Source organism: Panthera pardus, unplaced genomic scaffold (assembly GCF_024362965.1).
Source record: "Panthera pardus isolate Hobbes unplaced genomic scaffold, ASM2436296v1 HiC_scaffold_27, whole genome shotgun sequence".
Lineage (NCBI taxonomy): Eukaryota > Metazoa > Chordata > Mammalia > Carnivora > Felidae > Panthera > Panthera pardus.
The window spans coordinates 98,779,592-98,803,973 of NW_026526843.1; the positions used below are offsets into that span (position 1 = coordinate 98,779,592).

A 24,382-nucleotide genomic window follows, 5' to 3' on the forward strand; every position below is an offset into this window, starting at 1 on the left:
GGACACCTCCCACTTCCCAATCAGTCCTGCCCAACCCTTTCCCGGGTTTCATTTCTGGTTCCTCCGCCCACCCTTTCTCCGCCCCTTGCCTCTGGGAGGAAACAGGTAAAACACGGAGAACTGGGTCTTACTTCAGGAGCCGTTCTGAGCATGCGTCACTCCCCGTTCCGCGCAGCCGCAATAACTTCCGCTGTAACCGGTACCGCCCATTTTCGCTTTGGAGGAGCGTTTGCTCTGAGGGCAGCTGAGGCTGCCCTAATTGACCACCTTTCCTGTGGGCCCCCGCTCTCCAGTCGCTGTAGGAGAAGTCTCGCGAGATCGCCTTCGGCAGTCCCCGGCGGCGCCATCTTTGTGTCTGGCGAGCGACGGCACCCGACGAGAGTCCTGAAGCCGGCGGTTCGCTTGCCAAGCTCTCGCTGAGGCCGGATCCAGGAAATACGAGGCGGGCCTCGGTGGGAGGGACGCACGGAGGGAGGAGGGAGGGAAGGAAAGGGGGCGGCGGCGGCAGCGGCGGCGGCGGCGGCGGCGGCGGCTCTCACCAGACCGGGCCCCGCACGGCGCGCACCCGAGGGGGGTCGGGCGGGGAGGCGGCGCCAGCCCGGACCCCCCCGCGGGAGCAGGCGGCGGGCGAGAAGGCGAGGCAGCGGCAGCAGCAGACAGGGAGCAGCGGCTGCCGGGTGAGTGTCCCCAAGAAGGGCCCGGCACCTGTCCCAGTCGGGGCGTCGGGGGTGGCCCCTGGGTCGTCTCGGTGACCCAGCGCCCGGGCGCTAGGTGTGCGCTCGAATGCGGGCGTCCCGGGGGCTCGGCTCGGCCTGGGGTTGCGGCGGACACCGGGAATTGCGGGGCTGCTGGAGGTCTGCGCAGGGCCTGGCGCGCCCGCCCCAGACGCCCTGGGAGGCCGAGGAGAGAGGGAGTGGCCGGGGGCCTTGCTTGGCCTTCGCCCCCCAAGCAGAGGGGATGATGTCCTTCCTCGCCGCACCCTGGACGTTGCGGAGAGTGAACGTCGGTGGACGGGCTTCAAGCCCCAGCAAGGCGTTTGCCGATGAGGACTAATCAGCATCAAGGTTGAGTCTCTTGAGGCTCTCGAGAGATGTGGGGGAAGGTTAGTAGTAATAGTAATTGTTCTAAACGGGGGGTTGCAATTGGTGGCAGGTGTGGAGTAAGGCGAAAACCTGGTGTCCGTGTTTTGTTTTGTTTTGTTTTGTTTTAAAAAACAAAGATCGCACAAACAGTCCTCTGAGGTCCGACAACAGATTAGTTATTCCCGGTTGGAGTTGTGTAGTTTAGTCCTGTGTGCCAGCTCATTAAAAAGGGCGTAAGAAACAGGATTTGGGGCGTTGGGATGAGGGATAAGGTGGGTTATCAAGTAGGCTGCATATAAAGTCAAAAGTTCATAGTGTTGATAAAAAGCATTTTTGTCTTTACGGAAATTTAATTTATTGAAATTGCTTAAGAATACTTGTCACCTTTGGTCCAGACGGGTTGTCAGTTCCCTGTGTTCTTCAGTGACGTTTGTCAATCCGACAATAATTTTGGTATGCGATCTATTTAGTTCTGGTTTGTGAAAGAACAAGAATGAATGAGAACGAAGAACAATTTGACAAAGTTAGCTTCTTCTCACTTTTTCATTTTAGGAGAATAAAGGGATTTATTTTTTTCTTTGCCTTCTAAACGTTTTGCAATCGTACACCAGAACGTTTGTAAGAAGAAACAAACGTGTCAATCAAGAAAAGGCTTTTGAGATGAGAGGTTAGCTTTTAACAGTATTATTAAAGGCATCGTCACCCATGGTAAATTTTGTGATGATGTGAAGAATGCAAGCAAATCCACGTACACATTTTCAAGCAGTGTCACATAGGAAGTTTTTCAACTTTAGTCCCCTAGCCCCATTTGCTTACCACTGGCTTAATCAAAGGAAAAGACTTCCGTGAAGATAAATATTAAATATATGAGTTTCATCTTTATATTGGACAGAACATAATAATCTATGTTCTGTCACTGTGAATTTTCTTTCACATGTTGATTTGACACAGTCTTCTCAGTTACGTATATTTTTCATTGGCATATTCTGTGCAGCGTGTGTTGGAGCTAAGGAAGCTGGTATTGTGTATATTCAGGCACTGGGTTTGGTGGGTTACCTATAGCTCTCCTGTGCAGGTAACGTTATGCCTGTTGTACACATAACCACACTAACCTCTCGTATTCTTCAGTAATTTTCCTCAGGAGGTTATATAGCTGGAAAATTGCAGACCTAGAGCCCACATTCATGTGTGTCTGATTTTAGAATGTGGGCTTTTTCTACTATACCCTGCATAAGTGTGTGTGCTAAGTGATAAAAATTTCATGAAATGGAAATTTTTGCTACAAAGAAACCTTTCAGTTCTGTCGGTAATCTTGAAAGATTTCAGTGCTCTTGGTTGAAGATAATCTCAAGGTTTTTGGGTTTTTTTTTCCCTTCTTTTCAGACGTGTTCATTTTCTAGCCAGAGGTAACATTTTAACAGAAGTCTGCTGATCAGTAAGGATTCCCAGTAGCCGGTAGTGACCTATGTGAAATTCAGATGTTTTCAGTAACTTTGCCTCTAGTTTCAGCATGCCAGGATACTTCAAAGATCAAGTATTTCGTTTATTCTGGTCCTGCATAGTTTTGCAAATTACATTACTAAAATAAAATACCAACTATTTCTAGGGGTTTGAATTTGCTTTATCATAGCTTGGAGGTATATACACACACGCACCCACCCACCTACCTTCTCCAACAAGTGGAGTATCTGATAACAGGCGCTGTTTTTCTTCTCTTTAATTTAGTCCAGAGGTTTTGTGGGGTTTTTTTGTTTGTTTAAAAAAAATTTTTTTTTTAATGTTTATTTTTGAGACAGAGAGAGACAGAGCATGAACGGGGGAGGGTCAGAGAGAGAGGGAGACACAGAATCTGAAGCAGGCTCCAGGCTCTGAGCTCTCAGCCCAGAGCCTGACGTGGGGCTCAAACTCACAGACCGTGAGATCATGACCTGAGCCAAAGTCGGACGCTCAACCGACTGAGCCACCCAGGCGCCCCAGTCCAGAGGTTTTGGATCCACTTTGTCGTTTGCAGAAAATATGGCAGCTATTCTGGGATCCAGTATGGTCTTCTGTGGGGTTAGGGGGTGAAAAATCTTCCCGGTTCCCAAGCAGTATCTGAGATGTTGGTGAAACAGCAGGAACATCTTGCCAGTGCATGGCCGATGGTCATTTTTGTCCTCTGATGGTCTCTGTTCTTGCATCTTTGATGTGCTGCTGAGTTTGCCTCCTGGCCATTATCTCTGCTCAGGAGAGATTTCAAGTGGAAGGGGAGCAGCTAAAATAACACGGGGGAAGGAGGATGCTAAGTGTCTGGCACTCATCCTCCAGCAGGTCATTTCGTTAGGTTTACCTCTTGAATTAATTATCCCTGGTTGGGAGTCGTGGGAATGTGATTATGGAGTTGGGATTTACGGGGCCGTCCTTTAAGAAGTAACTTGTTTGGGGGGGACCTGCGGTTAAGTAGCCTTGTCTGATGGAAACGTGGGCATTAGAGGCTGGTGGTAGAGTCTGAAGTCCTGTGCTCCTCAGGATGCATCTGTGTGTATGGGTTTGGAGCTTTGCTTGAAATAATAACTTTCAGTCCTGCCAGGCAGTGTTTGGTCTGAATGAGCAAGTTTTTCATTATAGTTATACTCCCAAGAAAGAGTTAACTATCCTTCCTTATTTGTGAAGGTAATTACTCATGATATTTGGGCTATTGGGGTGAAAAAGTTGACAAATGATAAAGTAACTGAATGCTCACTCAGGAAACAAGCCTTTTCTGAAATGATTTATATTGCCACTGTACAAAAAAAAAGCACCAGGAAATTATCTCATATGTATTTCGAAGTATATTTTCATATCGTCCACATAATAAACCTCAATCTATTACTATGGCCACAAATACTTGTTTATTTAAAAGTGGAATGGACCTGATGAAATACTGGAAACTGTCAAAACGAATTAATCCTAAATATTTGAGAACGGTGATTATAGTTTAATTCGTTGGCAATTCTATTGACTTATTTGGCCCTCCTCCACCATCCCACTTCCTGTGCCAAATTTCCCTAGGTTCCTTCCTCTCTTTTTACTACTAGTTGTTCCTGCTGGTACCTGGGAGCCCTTAGCCCCCTTGGTTCTAATTGTCCCTGAAGTCGTTGGCAGAGTGGATGCTGACAAGGAGGAAAACAAAACTCCTCTAGGTCCACTCCCCTTCTCCGAATCCCTGTGCTCTATGGGATCAAGAGGACCTGGACAGGACCCCTTACCGAACCTCCTCCATCCTTTATTGAAAAGGAGAGTGAGAGTAGCCAGAGTGAGAGGGGCAGTGTCAAGATCTTTGCCACCGTTTCTCTTTTTCTTTTCCTTCCCTCTCTTAAGCACGAAGAAGGAAAGTTTGTGAAAGCTCATCTGCTCCAGGAGTGGGCCTTGCTCTCTTGTCCTCTTCTGTCACCCACCCTGACCCTCACACTTTTCTCTTGCCCCTTTCTGCTGCCATCCCGCCCTTCATCCTGCTCTCCCAACTAGGTCCTCCCTTCCGTATCCCAGGATCTCCTCCCGCCGCAGCTCTGCCTTTTTGTCCTAACTCGGAAGCCTCGTGCACTGCCAACTGCCATCTTCCCTGCCTTTTCTCCTGCTCTGCCTTGATCGTGGAAGCCTGGGCCTGTGGTCCTGGGGCGGGGGGTGAAGAATTGGTTGCTACCGGAGGGCTGAGTGGGGCAGGAGTAGTTGGTTTTATTCTAAAGCCGATTGCAAAATGAGTTTTCCCAGAGAAGCGTTGCCCGTGCAGGTTTGGTATTTTATTATACTTCGGTAACCTTATGGGTGTTTTAGTTTTTGTGGACTGGTTTGGAATCCTGCCACAAAGACCTTTGTTTGCTGGAAAGTCAAGTTCTGAGATTCAAGTAGATGATTTAGGAAATCCGTGTGTGCTCCAGAGGTTGTTGGGGGTTGCTTGCTTTTTGTTAATTACTCAGTGGGATGGTATGGAGCACACCTTTTCGCCGTCCACAATTAGATGTGTTGTGCGGATCAGGTGGCTCTTCTGGGAGATAAACAGATAGCCTTTTTAGATGGTCAGTGAAGCAGTTTTGAATTCAGGCACATGTTTTGAAATATAGTGGTTCAGTCTATCCCAGGTTAATATTTGTTCTCAAAGCAGATGTTACAGTGTTGTGGAAAGAACAGAGTTTCGCTTTGTCATAAAAGCGTATCTTGTTCCCACTATCTCTTGTTGCTGTTTTGAAACTTTTCAAGGGTATTTGAACTGTAGAAGTTATTTTAGACCCATTTACTTAATGGTAAACCGGGACTGTGTTTGTTTTACCTGAAGGTTTTAAAATAAAGTTTTATTAGTCTGTTGTTGGAATTACATGCCGTTACCACTGTTTGCATTGTTCGGACAAGTGAGAGATTTCGAAGTGTTAAAAGCAAAGCGGAATACATTTTAAATTTGTTCTGTATAAATGTGTTCAGTCTTGGCTTGGTTGAAAGATGTATTTCTACTGAAAGGCAAGATAGGTCTCTTTCTCTCTCTCTCTTTTTTTTTTTTTTCAAATCTCCAAATCACTCTTGTTTTAAAAATGGAGTAAGCACGCTTTATTTCAGAGTTTGCCAAATTATTTAATTATACCCAGAGCGCAGTGGTTAAAAACATCTCTGGGGTAAAATGCTCGAATGTTCAAATCTTACTTTTGACACTAGCTCTGTGATCTTAGGCAAGTTGCTTAATCACTGACCTGTTTCCTCATTTTTGAAATTGGGGTAGTGTAATATTTACCTCACAGGGTTTTTGTGAGGATGAAATGAGCCAGACAGAGGATGTATCGTGCATATTTACAACATAACTAGCAATGGTAAAGACTCAAGAAGAGTCAGTTTTTCGTAGTACACAGTCATCATCATTGTCGCTACTGCTATTACTAACTTCTGAGATGAGACCCCTTCTGTGCTGGATGTGGGTGAGTGAGGGAGAGGGAGAGAGAGAGAAAGAAAACATTTGTGTATTTGGTAGTAATTTTTAAAAATCATTTATTTTATAAAGTTAAAAAAATTTTTTTAATGTTCATTTATTTTTGAGAGAGAGAGACAGTGTGAGCAGGGGAGGGGCAGAGAGAGAGGGAGACGGAATCGGAAGCGGGCTCCGGGCTCCGGGCTCGGAGCTCGGAGCTCGGAGCTGTCAGCACGGAGCCCGATGCGGGGCTCGAACTCACAGACCATGAGATCATGACCTGAGCCAAGGCCGGACGCCCAACAGACTGAGCCACCCAGGCGCCCCTTATTTGTTTCTTTTAGTGGGAGAGAGAGCGCGTGAGTATGGGAGAAGGGCAGAGGCAGAGAGAGAGAGAATCTTAAGCAGGCTCCATGCTCAGTGTGCAGCCTGACGCAGCGCTGGATCCCCTGTCCCTGGGGTCACATGAGACTTGAGCTGAAGTCAAGAGTCGGATGCTCAACCAACTGAGCCACCCAGGCGCCCCTGGGTAGTCCTTTTTAGCGCAAAGCTGATGGAGGGGGGCAGGGAGAGCAGCATATTAACTGCTGGATACATCCAAAATTGGCTGTAGTGTAGGAAATGCCTAAAATGTTGAGCTAATTTCTTTCAGTAACACCATTCCTATTATGTTAAGTATAAGAAACTGTGCCGCCTTGATATATGAGCAAAACTGGATTGTGTGAGTAACTGCAGTGTCTTTTATTAAAATTCATTTAATTATCTCGGCACCTATAAGGCAAAATGCTGTGTGGAGGGAGCCTCAGTTTCTAAATGGTCCAGAAATAATGTCACGTAAGGCCTTCAGATTCCCAGGCCAGTCTCACATATCTGAATTTGAAGACTGATAGTGGTATACAAACTAACTTCTTTGTAGAACAGTGTCTCAACAAGAGTCTGCATTGAGTGCAGGAGGTACTGTTAGATTATGAATACAATCTTTAAGATGGGATGGGGGAGTCACATTCCTTCAGGATCCTAGCAAGGACTCCCAAGTCGTGGGCAGAGAGCTTGCTTCTCTAGTGGATGCAGAGGACGGGGTGAGTAGTGGGACCTAGTCTCTAGAAGGCCGAACTTTTTTCCTGGTGTGGGTCTTCAAAAGGCTGTTTAGTATAGTGGTTGCCCTCAAACCTCTGTTCCTTCACTTACAGAACTTCTCTCATCTGTAGATTGTACTTATTAGTACTGTACTGCCTACCTTATAGGTTCTTGGGAGGGTTCGGCGTGGTAATATATATAAAGCACTGAAAATACCAGCTAGCCCATAGGCCAGTGCACAAGTAATGTTACACGTATATTTATTATTAAGTGTTACTGTGTTACAGCCTCTAAAATACCCCTCTCTGCTTGGCTGTCCACTGCCTCTGTCTTCTATACTTAAATAGTATTGTTCCCCTTTTCCACTGAGAAATGGTTTCATAGCTTTTCATTTTCATACCTGCCTAATGTAAGCATCTTTTTTTTCTTTGAAGCTTTTCCAGGCTTTATTTAGTAATATTGGAAAAATAGGTAACACTTTTTTAAAAAGTCTTTTTTCATAAATGTGCCCATCTCACCTGTTTAGGTCTTGTGAAGATACTGACTGGATATTTTGATATTAGAATTGATGTAAAATTTCTCAACTTTTAGTAGTTTTTGCTGTCAAAATTTTCTTTTTCAGTAAGCTTTTTATTTTGAAATAACTTTAGATTTATGGAAAAGTTGCAAAGACGGCACAGAGTTTCCATATACCTTTTACCCAGGTATACGGAACCATGGTATATTTGTCAAAACTAAAGACATTAACATTGGTACATTTCTATCAACTAAACTGCAATTTTATTTGATTTCATTAGCTTTTCCAGTAATGTCCTTCTTCTGTGCCAGGATCCAATCCAGGATACCATGTTGCATTAGTTGTTAAGTCATTAGAAATTTTTTTTTTTTTTTAATGTTTATTTTTGAGAGAGAGAACCCACGAACTGCGAGATCACGACCTGAGCCGAAGCTGGAAGCTCAACCGACTGAGCCACCCAGGCTCCCCAATTGTTAAGTGATTTTTTTTTTCCTTTTTCTTTCTTTTTTTTTTTTTTTTTTTTTTTTTTTTTTAACATTTATTTATTTTTCGAGAGACATAGAGAGACAGAGCACAAGTTAGGGAGGGGAGGAGAGAGAAGGAGACACAGAATCCGAAGCAGGCTCCAGGCCCCGAGCTGTCAGCACAGAGCCCAAAGTGGGGCTGAGACTCACAAACCGCGAGATCATGACCTGAGCCGAAGTCGGCCGCTTAACCAACGGAGCCACCCAGGCACCCCTGTTAAGTCACTTTTAATGTTTGTATTTATATCATTAAGACCTCCCAATTCTTTAGTGAACAAGTGTCTGTGGCCCTAAAACCATGTTGTGTATTAAGTTTTCTGCAGATCTTTAGAAGGCCAGGCGTTTCCCTGGGGATTGCAAGTGTAGGGATACATCTTGGTGCTGAACTTTATAGTTTGAAATAAAAAGAGAGAGTCCGATGATAGTGGAAAGAATGCTATGGAGATAGAGTGGAGACCAAAGCATGTATAGAATTTAAAAATATGTTTTTACAGGACTAAATGGGTTGTTGTATGCGTACACTTTTGATGGAGTTAGTTTCACAATGACAAGCCATTCTTTTCCAGCTGCTAAAGTTGGGGTGCCTCGGTGGTTCATTCGGTTCAGCGTCCAACTCTTGAATTTGGCTCATCGTCCCAAGGTGGTAGGATCGAACCCCATGTCAGGATCCTGGTTGAAATTCTCTCTCTCTCTCTTTCTCTTTTTCTTTCTCTATTTCTCTGCCCCTCCCTGCTCATGTTCTCTCTCTCTCTGTAAAATAAAAAAATTTTAAAAATGTTAAAGTTACATAGAAAGCATACTTTCTTCATATTGGATATAGAAGTTAACTGGAATGAATTGTAGAAGTTAATTTTTTAAAACTGATTTAATAAGAAAATGAATATTAAGTTAGTACAAAAATGTATTGTCACAGATTTAGCACTTTTTTTTTTTCCACTGTGTACTGATTTCAGGTTATGATCATTATTGGTTCTTTTGGTCTTTTTCAGGGACACTTTATGCTATAGGTGCCATTGTCATTGTAAATGACGACGCATGCCACACAGAGTTATTTAGTGTAAACAGAAAGTTATCGGTTGGTTGCACATCGTGAACTTTACTTTTAGAAAGTCTTATCTTTTCTGCTCCAGAAATAGCTTTTGGCTATAAGTCTTGGATGGCACAGAAATTAATTTTGAGTTGGTAACACTTGGCTGAAAATGTTTAAATTGAATATAGCCTTATTGAGGGACACTGCCAGTAAACAAATTCTCTTGCTGGGTGGCAGTCCTCTAGAACTTAAAGAAATTGGGAGAGTGATGAACTTAATTAAATAACTTTGTTTTTACTTAGGGAGAGCTGCTTATGACCTTGGACAAATCGCCCGACTCAAAGGAGTTTGTTTTCTTCATTTATAAAATTAGGAGATTTGACTATAGGTGTGAGTCTGTTAGTTGATTTCTAACATTTGAAAGACCTTCTTACTTAATAAAAATATCAAGTGGCTTGTCTTAGATCTGTATGAACCAATACTACTCACTAAGTCTAGATATAAATCAATTTATCTTTTTGGATTTGAGTAGTATCAAACCAATTTTACTGTAAGTTTGAGAGTTCCTAGCTGGTTTGGCACCTCTGTGAATACTTTTTGCTAGTTAGCATGTTGTCTGATACCTGCTTTTTAAGTTCTTGTTAGTTATTTGATTTCTTTGCCCTGAAGCAGTGAACTTCAGACTTTTTTACTCCCCCATCCTTTAACAGATTTTGAAAAATAAGTACTCCTTCATACTTAAAAAAGAACTTATTAAAAGTTCACTAAATGTGCAGAAAGCATATGTCAGTGGTAAACAGCTCAGTGAATTTTTACCGAGCACACTTTTGTCCCAGATCAAGAAAGTGAACATTATCAGTCATGTAGAAGCTCCTATGTGTGCCTGTCTGATCGCTTACTACCCTACACCCCCAGTCATTTCCCTGACTTTTTTTTTTTTTAAATAACCGGAAGTTTGTACCTTTTACTTTCCTTCACCATTTTCCTGACATTTAACATCATATAGTTTTGCCTACTTTTGTGCTTCATATAAATGAAATCCTCGTATACTCTTGGGCAACATTATGAATGTGGGACTTATTTATATATTGTGTATAGTTGTATACTGTTTCTTCTCAGAGAGTGTGATAAGATTGGTTTTATTTCTTCTTTAAAGTTATGATAGAAATGAGTCCTGAAGCCATTTAGACCTAGAGTTTGCTTTGTCAGAAAGGTTTTAAGTACAGATTGAATTTTTAAAGTAGTAGTAGTATACTTCAGGGTTTTTTTGTTTTTTTGTTTTTTTTAATTGAGGTATAAACATAACCTATAACATACCAGTTATTTATTTATTTACTTATTTATTAAAAAAAATTAATGTTTACTTTTGAGAGAGAGAGAGACATTGCATGAGCGGGGGAGGTGCAGAGAGAGGGAGACCCAGAATCCGAAGCAGGCTCCAGGCTCTGAGCTGTCAGCTGAGATCCCGGTGTGGGGCTTGAACTCACGAACCCTGAGAACATGACCTGTGCCAAAGTCAGACGCTTAACCGACTGAGCCATCCAGGCGCCCCGTATAACATACCAGTTTAGTTCCAGGCCCACAACACAATGATTCCATATTTGTATATATTGCAAAATGTTCACCACAATAAGTTTAGCTAACATCTGTCACCGTACATAGTTATTACTCTAATTTTTTTCTTTTGATGAAGACTTTTTTTCAAAAATCTTTATTTATTTTTGAGAGAGAGAGACTGACTGAGGCCACAGGCAGGGGAGGTGCAGAGTGAGAGGGAGACACGGAATCTGAAGCAGGCTCCAGGCTCCGAGCTGTCAGCACAGAGCCAGATGCGGGGCTCAAACCCACAAACCATGAGATAATGACCCGAGTTGAAGTGGACATTGTAACTCACTGAGCCACCCAGGTGCTCCACTTTTGATGAAGACTTTTCAGATTTACAGTCTTAGTAACTTTCACGTGTACATTACTGTATTATTAACTATCGTTGCCATGATGTACATTACATCCCCAGGACTCATTTATTTTATAACTGGAATTTTGTACCTTTAACCTCCTTCATCCATTTGCCTACCTCTACTTGCTGTATGTGGCAGCCTCTAATCTAATCTGTTCTCTGTATCACTGAGTTTTGGTTTTTTTTTTAAGATTTTACATATAAGTGAGATCATATGGTATTTTACTTTCTTTCTTGGCTATTGTAAATAATGCTGCAGTGAATACGGGAGTTAGTGTTTTTTCTATTTTTGGGTAAATACCCAGAAGTGGAATTGCTGGATCATATGATCGTTCTATTTTTAAGTTATTGAGAAACCTCCAACCTCTTTTCCATAGTGGCTGCTCCATTTGCATTCCCACCAACAGTAGATAGGGTTCCATTTTCTCCACATCCTTGCCAGCACTTGTTATTTCTTGTTTTTTTTTTTTTTTTTTTTTTGATATTAGCCATTCTTTTTTTATTTTTTAATGTTTATTTATTCAGTATTTATTTTGAAAAAATTTTTTTTAACATTTATTTATTTTTGAGAGTGAGAGAGACAGAGCATGAGCGGGGAAGGGTCAGAGAGAGGGAGACACAGAATCTGAAGCTTGCTCCGGGCTCTGAGCTGTCAGCGCAGAGCCCGACGCGGGGCTTGAACTCAGGAGCCGTGAGATCATGACCTGAGTCGAAGTCAAATGCCCAACCGACTGAGCCACCCAGGCGCCCCTATTTAGTATTTATTTTGAAAAAGAGAGAGAGAGAGAGAGAGAGAGAATCCCAAGCAGGCTCTGCGCTGTCAGCGCCCAGAGAGAGAGAGAGAGAGAGAGAGAGAGAATCCCAAGCAGGCTCTGCGCTGTCAGCGCCCAGAGCCTGACATGGGACTTGATCTCATGAACCACAAGATCATCACCTAAGCCAAAATCAAGAGTTGGATGCTTAACCAACTGAGCCACCCAGACACCCCAACATTAGGCATTGTGACAGGTGTGAGATGTTATCTCATTGTGGGGTTTTTTTCCACTTTTTTCTTTTTTTGAAGTAACCTCTGTGCCCAATGTGGGTATCAAACTCATGACCCTGAGATCAAGAGCCACGTGCTCTACCAACTGAGCCAACTTGGTACTCCTCATTGTGCTTTTGATTTGCATTTCCCTGATCATTAGTGATGTTGAGCATCTTTTCATGTAGCTTTTGGCCATCTGCATGCCTTGTTTAGAAAACTGACTATTCAGAACTTCTGCCCATTTTTAAATTAGGTTGTTTGTTTTTTTACTGTTGAGTTGGAGGAGTTCTTCTCAGAGATCTGATTTGCAAATATTTTCTCCCTTTCAGTAGGTTGTCTTTTCATTTTTGTTGATGATTTCCTTTGCTCTGCAGCAGCCTTTTAGTTAGGTGTAGTCCCACTTGTTTGCTTTGCTTTTTGTTGCCTTTGCTTTTGGAGCCAGATTGAGAAAAATCATCACCAAGACTGATGTCAAGCTTATTACTGCCTATGTTCTCTTCTAGAAGTTTTATGGTTTCGTGTGTTATATGTTCAAGTCTTTAATCCATTTTGAGTTCATTTTTGCATATGGGGTAAGATAGTGATCCAGTCTCATTCTTTGCCTGTAGCTGTCCAGTTTTCCTGACAGACGTTATATTTTTAAAAATTTTTAAAAGTGTTTATTTTTGAGAGAGAGAGAGACAGACAGAGCATGAGCGGGGGAGGGACAGAGAGAGACAGAGACACAGAATGTGAAGCAGTCTCCAGGCTCTGAGCTGTTAGCGCAGAGCCCGATGTGGGGCTCAAACTCACTAACCGTGGGATCATGACCTGAGCTGAAGTTGGACACTTAACTGACTGAGCCACTCAGGTGCCCCATTCTTTTTTCTTTTCTTAATTTTTCTTTTCATATTTGTTTATTTTTGAGAGAGAGAGACAGAGTGTGAGCAGGGAAGGGGCAGAGAGAGGGAGACAGAATCTGAAGCAACCTGCCAAGAGATTATCAAAGAGACTCTCCTTCCTTCCCTGTGTGTTCTTGGCTCCCTTGTCATAAATTAATTGACCATATATGCTTCAGTTTATTTCTCAGCTGTCTGTTCTGTTGGTCTGTGTGTTTGTTTTTATGCCAATACCATACTGTTTTGATGATTATAGCTTTGTAATATAGCTTGAAATCCTGGAGTTTGATGCCTTCAGCCTTGTTCCTTTTTCTCAAGGTTGCTTTGGCCATTTTGGGGTCCTTTTGAGGTCAGTCCTACACATTTTAGGATTGTTCTATTTGTATGAAAACTGCCATTGGTATTTTGATAGGGATTGCATTGACTCTGTAGATTGCTTTGGATGGTTATGGACATTTTCACAATATTCTTCCGATCTATGAGCGTGGAATATCTTCCCGTTTATTTGTGTCTTCCCTTTCTTTCATCAGTGTCTTATAATTTTCAGTGTACAGGCAGGTCTTTCACCTCTTTAAATTTTTTCCTACATGTTTTATTCTTTTTGATGTAATTGTAAATCAGATTGTTTTCTTAATTTCTCTTATAGTTTGTTATTAGTTAATAGAAATGCAACAGATTTCCGTGTATTGATTTTGTTTTCTGCAAGTACTGAATTCATTCATTAGTTCTAACAATTTTTTGGTGGAGTCTTTAGGGTTTTCTCTACATAATATCATGTCATCTGCAGATAGTGACACGTTTTTACTTTTTCCTTAACAATTTGAATGCTTCTTATTTTTTTCTTGCTTAATTGCTCTGCTAAGATTTCTGATACTATGTTGAATCAAAGTGGTGAGAGTGGGCATCTTGTGTTGTTCCTGATCTTAGAGGAGAAGCTTTGAGCTATTTACCGTTGGAGTATGATATTAGCTGAGAGCTTGTCATACATGTCCTTTGTTATATTGAGGTGTGTTCCCTTTATACCCACTTTGCTCAGAGTTTTTATCATAAAAGGATGTTGAATTTTTTTTTTTGCACCTATTGGGATGATCATATGATTTTTATCCTTTATTTTCTTAATGTGATATATAATGTTGGTTTATTTGCATTCTTGTGTGCCTGGAATAAATCCCATTGATTCTGGTGTATGGTCTTTTTCACGTATTGTTGAATTTGGTTTGTTAATACTTTGTTGAGGATTTTGCATCTATGTTCGTCAATAATACTGGCTTATAGTTTTATTCAGTTGTGGTGTCCTTGTCTAGTTTTGGTATCAGAATAATGCTGGCCTTGTAAAATGAGTCTGGAAGTGTTCTATTTTGGGGGCAAGAGTTTGAGAATGATTGGTATTCTTTGAATGGTAGAATTCACTAGTGTCACTGTCTGTCCTGGCGTTTTGCTCATTGGGAGGTTTTTGATTATCAATTCAATCTTCCTAGTAATTGTTCCACTTATTTATTCTATTCTTTCATGATTCAGTCTTACAAGGTTGCATGTTTCTAGGAATTTATCCATTTTGTCTAGGTTTTTCAGGTTGTTTGCATGTAATTGTTCATTGTGGTCTCTTATGATCCTTTGTATTTCTGTGGTATCTGTTGTAATGTATTCTTTGATTTCTATTTTTATGTATTTGAGCCCTCTTTTTATTGTTGTTGAGTCTAGCTAACGGTTCTCTATTTTTTTCCGCAGAACCAGCTCTTAGTTTTATTGATCTTTACTGTTGTTTCTTTTGTCTTTATTTCACGTGTTTCTGGTTTGTTCTTTGTTATCCTTCATTGTCCTGAGTGTGGACTTGCCCCCACCCTGTCCCAGTTCCTTGAGATATGTTAAGCTGTTTGAGAGCTTTTTTCTTTTCTTTTCTTTTCCTTTCCTTTCCTTTCCTTTCCTTTCCTTTCCTTTCCTTTCCTTTTCTCTTTTTTAAAAATATATATAGGTATTTGTTGCTTTGAACTTTTCTGTTAGAACTGCTTTTGCTGCATTGCATAAATCTTGGTATATTGTATTTTACATTTTCATTTGACAAGGTACTTTTTAAAAAAGGTTTTTTATTTAAATTCTAGTTAACATACACTGTAGTATTAATTTCAGGTGTACAATATAGGTCAACACTTCCATGCGTCACCTGATGCTCATCACAAGTGCCCTGCTTAATCTCCGCCACCAATTTCACCCACCCTTCCATCCACCTCCCCTCTGGTAATCATCAGTTTGTTCTCTATGATTAAGAGTCTGCTTCTTGGTTTGCCTCTCTCTCTTCTTTTTTTTCCTTTGCTCATTTGTTTCTTGAATTCCACATGAGTGAAATCATAAGCTGTTTGTCTTTCTCTGATTTATTTAGCTTAGCATAATATTCTCTAGCTCCACCCATGTCGTTGCAAATGGCAAGATTTCATTCTTTTTTTTTTTTTTTTTTTTTTTTTTTTTTTAATGGCTGAGTAATATTTCATTATATATTCCAGGAAGTTCCATACTATTTTCCAGGGTGGCTGTCCGGGTTTCCATTCCCACCAACAGTGCAAGAGGGTTCCCCTTTCTTTTCATTCTTGCCAACACCTGTTGTTTCTTGTATTGTTGAGTTTAGCCATTCTGACAGGTGTGAAGTGATACGTCATTGTAGTTTTAATTTGCATTTCTCTGATGATCAGTCATGTTGAGCATCTTTTCATGTGTCTTTTGCCATCTGTATGTCTACTTTGGAAAAATGTGTATTCGTGTCTTCTGCCTGTTTTTTAATTGGATTATTCGTTTTTGAGGGTTGTTTTTTTTTTTTTTTTAATGTTTGAGAGAGAGTGCGAGACTGAGCATGAGCAGGGGAGGGGGCAGAGAGAGGGGGAGAGAGAAAATCCCAAGCAGGCTCTGTGCATTCAGTTCAGAGCCCAGCACGGGGCTCCATCCCAGGACCTGTGAGATTATGACCTGAGCTGAGGTTAAGAGTCAGACAGTCAACTGACCGAGCCACCCAGTTGCCCCTTGAGTATTGAGGGGTTTTTTGTTTTTGTTTTTTTAGTTTATTTTGAGAGAGCACATGCATCTGGGTGAAGGGCAGAGAGAGAGAGAATCCCAAGCAGGCTCCGCACCACCAGTGCAGAGCCTGAAATGGGGCTCAGACCCTCAGACTGTGAGATCATGACCTGAGCTGAAACCAAGAGTTGGACGTTTAACCACCCGAGCCACCCAGGTGTTCCAGATGTTGAGTTTTATAAGTTATATTTTGGATACTAACCCTTTATCAGGTACATCATTTGCAAATGTTTTCTCCCATTCAGTAGGTTGCCTTTTAGTTTTATTGTTTTCTTTGCTGTGCAGAAGTTTTTGTTTTGATACAGTCACCAGAGTTGTCTTTGGCTTTTGTTTCCCTTCCTCAGACATATCTAGAAAGAAGTTAACTGTGGCTGATGTCAAAGAAGTTACTGCTTGTGTTCTTTTCTAGGATTTTTGTCGTTTCAGGTCTCATGTTTAGGTTTTTTATCCATTTCGAATTCATTTTTGTGTATGGTGTCAGAAAGTGGTCTAGTTTCGTTCCTCTGCATGTTGCTGTCCACTTTTCCCACCACCAGTTGTTGAAGAGACTGTCTTATTCCCATTGGGTATTCTTTCTTGTTTTGTTGAAGACTAATTGTATAATTGGGGGTTCATTTCTGGGTTTTCTATTCTGTTACATGGATCTATGTGTCTGTTTTGTGTCAGTACCATACTGACTTGATGACTATAGCTTTGTAATACAGCTTGAAGTCCGGAGTTGTGATGCCTCTAGCTTTGCTTTGCTTTTTGAACATTGCTTTGGCAATTTGGGGTCTTTTGTGATTCCATACAAATTTTAGGGTGGGTTGTTCTAGCTCTGTGAAAAATGCTGGTGGTAATTTTGGTAGGGATTGCATTAAATGCGTAGATAGCTGTCTCATAGTATTTTTTTTTTTCTCTTTTGAGTTCTTTGTTGACACATTACTTCAGTATTTGTGAATTTGCTGTTTTTGTTCTTGCAGTTGGTTTCTAGTTTCATACAATTGTAGTTGGGAAAAGATGCTTAATATGGCTTTATTTCTTCTTATAACCATTTGGCAAATCTCATATATTTATTAAAATTTGTTTTAGCTGAAGTTCCAAATGTATTGGCATTACGGTTATACTCTTTTATCATTTAATGTGTACGGATGGCTTAGTGATAAACCTCCCTTTTATTTTTTATTTTTTTTAAATAGACTTGAACATACATTGTAGTGGTTTTTAATACATTCACACGGTTGTCCACCATCATCATAAGCAATTTTAGAACATTAGCATTCATTCCCTATTATCCCCCAGCCCCTTCCCTCCTCATCAGTCCTAGGTAATTACAAATCTTTTTTGCCCCCTATAGATTTATTTCTTCTGAAATCTTCATATAAATGGAATCATACAATATGTGCTACTTTGTGACCGGCTTCTTTCACTGAGCATAATGCCGAGGTTCATCTGTATTGTAGCATGTGTCAGTTTTATATTTTTATTGCGAGAAAATAGTACACTGGGTGGATATATCATTTTATTCATTCATCAGTTGATGGACATTTGGGTGGTTTTTACTTTTTGGCCATCAAGAATAATGCTGTCATGAACATTCATGTACAAGTTTTTTTTGTCCAAATGTATATTTTCATCTCTCGGGCATTTTTCATTCTTACTACTGAGTAAGTGTATCTTTTCCTGCTTTTTAAAAATAATTTGCATGGGGAGGTTTAGCAATTAATAGTAATTTTCCCAAAAAAACACTATATTTTGTTAATATCTGCTTTTATGTCCACTATTTCCTTTTACTTCTTTAGGGTTTATTTTGCTTTTCTTACTGCTTAACAGTGGTAGTTAGGTATTAATTCGCAACCTAATTTCCAACACAGGGATTTAAAACTATCATTTCATGTTCAAGTATTGCTCTGCCTGAATCCCATAATTTTTGATAGGTAATATTTTCATTATTTCACATCATTTTCTAATTTCCATTGCAGTTTCTTCTTTGATCAGCGAGTTATTGAAAACTGTACTTCTTGGGCCGTGTGGGTGGCTCAGTCAGTTAAGCATCTGACCCTTGATTTCAGCTCGGGTCATGATTTCACAGTTTGTGAGATCGAGCCCTGTGTTGGGTTCTGTGCTGTCAGCGCAGAGCCTGCTTGCAATTCTGTTTCCTTCTCTCTCTACCCCTTCCCCACACGTGTTCTCTCTCTTTCTCAAAATAAATAAATATTTTTTAAAAATATTTCTTAAATTCTAGTAATAATGAGAATTTTCTAAGTATCCATATTTTGTATTTGGTTTCTGGCTTTATCACATTTTCCTTAGATAACTTCTTTTTTTTTTTTTTAACGTTTATTTATTTTTGAGACAGAGAGAGACAGAGCATGAACATGGGAGGGTCAGAGAGAGGGAGACACAGAATCTGAAACAGGCTCCATGCTCCGAGCTGTCAGCACAGAGCCCGACGCGGGGCTTGAACTCACGGACCGCGAGATCGTGACCTGAGCTGAAGTCGGATGCTTAACCGACTGAGCCACCCAGGCGCCCCAACATTTTATCATTTTTGAAGTGACTCTTTTAACTATAGGGATGCTTTTTCTTTGATGTCTGTTTGGTGTCTGAAACTAATTTAGCTGTTCCATCTTTATTGTGGCTCATGTTTGCATGATGTATTTTTCTTTCCTTTTCCTTTTAATCTTTTTGTGTTATATTTTAGATGACTCTCTTGAAAACAACCTCTATTTGTAGGGATTTTTTTAAATCCAGTCTGATAATCTTTCTTTCTTTTTTTTTTTTTTTTGAACATTTAATTGATTCACATTTAATATGATTACTGTTATTTTGAGATTACTTCCAGCATTTCTGAACATTCCAGTTTACCTGTTCTGTATTTCTTTTTCTCTTCCGTTATTTTTGTATCAGTTTTTCCATTATTGGTTCAAATACCACATATTTATTTTAATTCTTTTTGTGATTACCCCAGCATGTACAGCATGTGTATTTGATTTATCAAAGTCTAGTGGTAAGTGATACTTTCACTTTCCTCTTGGTTGAAGCAAGAACATTAAAACTCCTTAGTTCCATTTAACCACCTCCTGACATACATGCTTTGTCCTGTAATTTCATTTTCTGTAAATTTTTTTTTACAAAAGGCATACATATTTAATATACATAATGAGTTTGGAGTTAAGTTTCTATATGCATTTTAAACTCCACAAGACAGTATTTTATACAGTGTTCCGTTAGATTTTAAACCCATTTCCTTAACACTTGCATGGTTCTTCATTCTTTTCTGCATCTCTGAGCTTCCAATTTGGATCAGTTTTCTTTTGCTTTGTGATTTCTGAGTGGGGTTTGCTGGAAGTGAACTTCGTTCTTATTTGAGAATATACTTCATTTCCATTTCTTTAATGTTTATTTGTTTTGATGGGGGGTGGGGTGGTGCAGAGAGAGAAAGAGCAAGAATCCCCACCAGGCTCTGCACAGTCAGCACAGGGCCTGATGCAGGGCTGGAACCCACACACTGTGAGATCATGACCGGAGCCGAAATCAAGAGTTGAACACAACGGACTGAGCCACCTAGGAGCCCCTTCATTTCCATTTTTGGTGGATATTTTCTCTGCACTGGAATACTAGGTTGGCAGTTTTTCTTTCTGCTCCTTAGAGATTGTTTTATTAGCTTTGATTTATATTGTTGCAAACTAAGCTATCTTGGGGTGCCTGGGTGGCTCAGTTGGTTAAGCGCAGGTCATGATCTCACGGCTTATGAGTTTGAGCCCCGCGTTGGGCTATGTACTGACAGCTCAGAGCCTGGAGCCTGCTTCGGGTTCTGTGTCCCTCTCTTGTTCTGCCCCTCCGCTGCTCGCATGCGCACGCGCTCTCTCTCTCTCTCTCTCTCTCTGAAAAATAAACATTAAAAAAAAAAAAAAAAGAAAGAAAGTAATTCCCCCCACCCCACCCCACAGGACAGTTTTAAGTGTTTCTTTGTTGGTTGTCTGCTAGGAATTCATCGAGAGTCTTAAGTTTGTGGTTTGACATTATTCATCATTATTGGAAGATTTTAGCTATATATTGCTTGCGCCCCATACTACCTCTTCTTCTGGATTCCAGTTAACTGTGTTGTATGGTGGACCTTCTACCGTATCTTCATGTTTGTTACCCTCCCTTCATTCTGAGCTTTTTCCCCACCAATCTATCCTTTGAGGTACTGTCTCCACTGTCTGATTTACTCTCTCACTGACTGTTAAACCTCTTTCTTGGATTCTTAATTTTAGTTTTTGGATTTTTCAGTAACTTTTTTGCGTCTTTTAAAAATCGATTATGTCACTTACTGTGGTTTTTTAGTTGATTACTGAGATTAAATTGTAATTTAAAATTTTGTTTGAAAAAAAAAAATTTTCTGTTTGGTAATTCCAGTATCTGGAGTTCCTGTGAATCTCTTTTTGTTGTTTGCTCTTTCTATGGCTTTTGATCCTGTTTTCTTGTCTCCTCAAGTGCTCTGTTGTCTTTAATTGTATGCTGGGCATTGGATTTGAAGAGTTATTTGACAAATTATTTGTCACCAAGGACGATATCTTCCAGAAAGGATTTATTTTTGTGGCATCTGCTTGAGGGAATCCAGGATTACTTAGTCTAATCTCTGTCAAGGTTTTTCTGGGCCAACCAGATGACTCAAAGCCAGAGTGCATTCAGTGTATGGACTGATTCATTTCTGGTTCACCCTTACTTCTAAGGTGCTGATCTTCAGGTTCCTAACCTGAAGCTGGGGGGAGGATTTTCCTTTTGTCCCTTAAAGCCTGTCAGGCTGTCCGATGCAGTTTAGCTTCTGGTTTCTTTCGGATTGTTGGGGTCACCTCTCTGAATTTTCTGGTCCTCTAATCCATCTGAAAGCACTATCCTGTTGGCTCTTCAGTCCTTTAAGATAGTCGTTTCTTACATTTTGTGCAGCTCTATTTATAGGTCTTCGGCAGGCAGGTTGGTTCAAATCCCCTAATGTGCTGTAACTGAGAGAGGAAGTCCTGTTGGCTCTTCATGGCAGAGTACGCTTTGGACGTGCTTCTCTAAGACTTCAGACTCAGCCGCTAGTTCTCTTTAAGTTTTGTTTTACGGAATTGTACTCACTTGGCTAATTTTGTAGATTTGTGTTCAAAGTGTATATTCTGTTCTATGAGTGTGTATAAATCTAAAATTATAACAATACTCAGCAGCATTTTAAGTCTCTTCAACCTTAGGCAGTTTCTAGATCCTGACAATGGACAGATTTGTTGTATTTTAAGTTTCAGCTAAAAATAGTGTCTGGAGGGGGGCGCCTGGGTGACTCGGTAGGTTGAGTGTCCGACCTCGGCTCAGGTCACGGTCTCACGGTTCGTGAGTTTGAGCCCCACGTCGGGCGGTGAGCTGACAGCTCAGAGCCTGGGGCCTACTTCCGAGGCTGTGTCTCCCTCTCTCTCTGCCCCTCCCCTGCTCGCGCTCTGTCTTTCCTCTTTCTCTCTCTCTGAAAAATAAATAAACGTTAAAAATATATATATATTTACTTTGAGAGAGAGACAGAGCGTGAGCAGAGGAGGGGCAGAGAGAGAGGGAGACACAGAATCGGAAGCAGGCTCCGGGCCCCGAGCTGTCAGCACGGAACCTGACATGGGGCTCAAACTCAGGGGCCTTCGAGGTGTGAGATCGTGACCTGAGCCGAAGTCGGCCGCTTAACCGACTGAGCCACCCAGGTGCCCCTCAAAATAAATATTAAAAAAAAAAAATAGTGTCTAGAGTTACTCTTGGAACATGAAATCCCTCTTAATGGCTATTGGGTTGCACAGTATCAGCTAATTTTTTTCTGTCACGTAAAAGAAAGCTTTCCCAGCCGTGCTTGTACCATCGTTACATCTGTAATAGTTGACCTGTTTGTAGGTATAATACGTATCTGTCCTTTTGAAATAGGAAACACGGATATATTTCTGCTGAGATTCCTCTTTGCTGTCCTGTGAGAGCTCTCAGACAGCCTTGGGAATGAATGTGGTTCTTTACAGGTGAGAACCATTTTCCTTCTTTGTGTAATTTCCACGGGAGCCTTGTGAGGTGCGATGGTTAGGCAGTTTTAAGCAAAAAAATAGGAAACAAAGCCTAAGGGAAGTTAAGTGACTTGTTGTGGCCCCACACCTGGCTAATGGCATATGTTCTTTGTCTGGGACCACGTGGGCATTTTTTACCTCTTGTGACCAGTTAACACTTGCCTGTGCATACTCACTGATGTCCCAGTTTTGTCATGTTCTGCTTTCTTCTTCCTGTAAACTAAATGATACAGTGACTTCGTGACTCGTGTCCTAAAGATTGGGACAATGGGGAGATTACTCCTTCATATCCCATCCTCAGTAACCCCCCCTCGCCCCCATTTCTAGTTCATGATTCCACTGGCTCTGGAATTTGCCAACTCCTCTGTCCTTTTGGAAAGCTTGCTTTGTCGCTAGTCCTTTTGCATCCCCACGTGTACCAGCAGTCTCTTTCCCGTGTCTTTAGACGTGCCTCAGTTTTTCCAGTTTCAAAAAAGATACCTCCTTTCTCTCCAACACATTTGCCATCCTTGTCATTCATGTGGCTAAACTCAAACCCTCTAACTCCCTTACTGGGTATCTTCTGTGAGGCTTCTTTTCCTTCTGTAATCACCCTTGATGAAGATCCTAGCCAAAATCTTGTTTGCTCTGACCATCTGAACCTTTGGGAGAACAAGAAGCTTTTCTGCCTTGGACCCGTTTTGCAGTCCGTGCGTCACCAGAAATATGGTGGTGCTTCTGCTTCTACGTGGTGCTTGCATTCCACATGCCCTGTCCTTGTTACGGTAACTTTGAACAGTTAGGTCTGTGAAGGTCAAATGCCCTTGTTTACTGGGAGTAGTCAGTCAGTATGGTGTTCAGTTACTACGGATTTCAGGGTATGAGGATGTGGCCTCCTCACATTCAGTATTACTCCATTGTCTTTCAAGAACTAGTTACTTTTAATCCCTGAGGATTCTTTTTTCGGAAGTTCATTCGTTAGTGTCCCCTCTTGTCCCACTGACAAACCTGTCGTGCTTTAAACTGTTGATAGAACTGCGACCCGTGCTGTTATCTCTTGAATATCCTCATCAGAGTATTGGCATTCTTTCCTTTTCTTTTTTAAATCCTGTATCTTTTCTCTTGTCTACTTTGGTTATTTTTCTTCAGTAAACTTGCTTTACCTCAACCGGGGTATGGAGTATGTTATTTTTTTTACCAGCGCAAGTGGAAGCTTTAAAACAGGGCATGGGTGCCATAGTCTTGCTTCATTGCTTATTGCAGAGCCTGGCATATAATAATTCAATAAGTGCTTAAGTTAACATGTTTAATATTATAATCAATTATAAATGTTAATATTGATAATTATAATTACTGACAGGATTATTAAGTTGATACTTAAATATAATGGTGTTGGCTTTTTAAGGGTTTTATCTCAGGATTGCCTTAAGAACCCTTGCATTAGTTTTATATCTCTAGCTTCTTATTCTACAATCTCTTTACTAAATAATGAAAATGATCTTTTAAATATTAATTTGAGTTCATTGATGTTTTCTCCTTAAAGGACTCTGTAGTGACTATTAGTTAAGTGCTTTTATTTTTACTTTTTTATTTGTGAACATTTCCAAATGTCTCTTTCGCTGAGAATTTATACCACGTCCGAGATATTGTTTTATTCCTAAATGTGTCTATAAAACGACACGTTGTTCTGTATTACCGCAATGCACTAGCATACACAACACACCTGATAAGGATGTCTTTTTTGTTTTTAACTACTTATTTTGAAAGAGAGAGCTTGCACTTGCATGCACTCCTGAGTGGGAGAGGGGCAGAGAGAGAAAGAGAGAGAATCCCAAGCTGGCTCGCCTGTTAGTGCATAGCCTGACTCGGGGCTCTGTCCCAGGAACTGTGAGAACAGGACCCGAGCTGACACCAAGTCAGATAGATGCTCAGCCGACTGAGCCAGCCAGGTGCCCCAAGAATGATTTCTTAATAGCTCATACCATACTTAGTCCATGTTCGAGTTTCCCCAGTTCCCTAACAAGTGTTTTTGTATAGTTTGATTTGTCAGAGGGCTCAGGTGATAACCTCCTGATCCTTTCATGAAGCCCCACTTTTTACCGAATTCTTTTACCATCTACCGATTACCATTGCAAGGATTATTTAATGAAAATTTTCAAAAGTGAGGGGTGCCTGGCTGGTTGAGCATGAGACTTTTGATCGTGGGGTCGTGAATTCGAGTTCCACATTGGGGCTAGAGTTTACTTAAAAATAAAAAAAGTTACAAAATTGTGATTGTGCTAATTTGCTCGCTTCTGCCATTATTCGCTG

The 24,382-nt window shown here is 40.9% G+C and overlaps 1 protein-coding gene across 5 annotated transcripts in view; it reads left to right on the top strand.

Moving 5' to 3' along the window:
- Positions 1-515: 515 nt before the first annotated feature.
- Positions 516-24,382, top strand: part of TAB3 (TGF-beta activated kinase 1 (MAP3K7) binding protein 3) — an 88,501-nt gene continuing 64,634 nt past the window's right edge. For 4 of the 5 annotated variants that reach the window (XR_008418309.1, XR_008418308.1, XM_019419760.2 and 1 more), the window contains exon 1: positions 516-677. The gene's annotated coding sequence lies outside the window, so the exon portion shown is untranslated. Of the gene's footprint in view, positions 678-21,962; positions 22,052-24,382 lie in introns of those variants that run through there. The other variant, XM_053891731.1, reaches the window with a different exon arrangement.